The sequence below is a fragment of the Limulus polyphemus genome, unplaced genomic scaffold (genome assembly GCF_000517525.1).
Source record: "Limulus polyphemus unplaced genomic scaffold, Limulus_polyphemus-2.1.2 Scaffold6583, whole genome shotgun sequence".
NCBI classification, from domain to species: Eukaryota; Metazoa; Arthropoda; class Merostomata; order Xiphosura; family Limulidae; genus Limulus; species Limulus polyphemus.
The window spans coordinates 3374-5162 of NW_013672193.1; the positions used below are offsets into that span (position 1 = coordinate 3374).

The 1789-nt window shown below is 34.5% G+C and overlaps 1 protein-coding gene across 1 annotated transcript in view; it reads right to left on the reverse strand.

Moving 5' to 3' along the window:
- Positions 1 to 1789, reverse strand: part of LOC106473874 (receptor-type guanylate cyclase Gyc76C-like) — a gene marked incomplete at its 5' end in the record, with an annotated part of 33992 nt that overhangs the window by 1898 nt on the left and 30305 nt on the right. The window lies entirely within an intron of this gene.

Consider the following 1789-nt stretch of genomic DNA (forward strand, 5'->3'; position numbering starts at 1 on the left):
AAAAAGATGAAAAAGTGCAGTCGAGGCAGTCAAACGTCAGTAAATTCCTTTGTGAGCCAATCAAAATTAGGATCATTCATGAAATGAATTCGTGGCGTATTCATAAGATATGTATAGGTAAAAAATCAGTAAAAATCATTAACAACTTCTAATATATTGAAAAGCCAGTGCGTTTTGGTAACACTACGTTCCAACAATGGCTTTTATGTCATGTTGCTTGACAACAAAAGTATAACCTAATATTGTTGTTAGTCTATGTACTGAAAGTATAAAATGAAAGGTATAGACAACAAAATTGGAAGAATATTTGTTTATTTTTTTAATTTATAGTCTCCGTCGATTAAAGAGGTTTGTTTGTTTTTTTTACTAAAAACGTTGGTTATATAATAGAAAATAGCTTAATTCAGAAACGATTTAAGTTTAAAATTGAATCGAAATTTTTACTTTGATGATAAATGTTATGCACTTGGCTCTTTACTTTAGGCTTATTATACCAACACTCGCTAGGCTTATAAGGTTTCACGGCACCCACCCACCCCACTCACGGAACCCTTGCACCCCGTCACTAAAATCGTAATGGCAGACAGTAACCGAACTATTCTATCTGAATAAAGGCACCTTGGCTTTTATGACTCTTCGTATTTCGAGAAATCAACAGAATTCAAGCGTGACGTGAAGCACCCTAGATTTTATATAGGTTAGATTATCAAATGTTATAGGTAACAAATGCTACTGTTTTCAATCGCAAGGATACTCAAGTTGTATAAGAAACAAAATAATAACAACTTTCATATTGCGATTTTGAACGACGCCTGGTCCTGTGGTGCAGCTCAGAATTTCTGAGCTGCCGAATGGGGTTCGAATCTATTCGATATCACAAAATACTTCCGTCAGTTAAAGCTGTGGGTGCGTTATAAGAGAGACAGCCAATACCTTAGAGTGGATGATAGGTGGTATCTGATTAGCTGCCTTCTCTCTGGCCAAAAGTTCATAATTATTGACGGCGACAGATATGACAGCTTTGGTAGCATTGCCACAAATACAATAACTCAAAACTAACTTTTAATTTCTATGAGTAGCATTTTTTATTTTATTTTTAATTCTTGAATTAACACAGCTTTCTTTATTAACACCTGGCACAGTATTTGGTTTGGTTGTTGTGTAGCACAAAGGAACAGAATGAGCTATTTGTACTCAGCCCACCACGGGTACCTAATCCCGAATTTTAGCGTTGAAAGTCTGCAGACTTATCGCCAAGCAACTTGAGGTGGGGGAGGGGCGCAGTATTTGGGCATTATACCAAAGTAAAAGATAATACAAGTTTGACATTATTAAATCACACACACACACACATATATATATATATGTAGTATAAGTTATCATGACTACGTTGTGAAAGTGTGAATACGAAGGGTTATTTACACTTTAGATATTTTAAACCAGTCTACTTTGGAGTGTTATTCCAGGAAATGTGTTATTATCTCAAGTTATGGAGCTGTAACAAAAGATAGTCACTCCAAACTCCAAATATGACCTGTTATACCAGTAACACTCTAGTTTTATGGAATATATATATATGTAATAAAAATACTGTAAATGGTAATCTGTGTAAAGTCTGAAGAGAAACGTGCACCGTCATCAAAAACAGATTCTCTAAGCCTCCGCTGACAATCTAATCCTTCTGAAGGAGGATGACCAGACAGAAAAACATTATATATTGTTGAAATCTCATAAAATTTCAAAATAAAAAAGATCAAAACTTAAGTCTTTAGCAATTTCCTTTAATGAC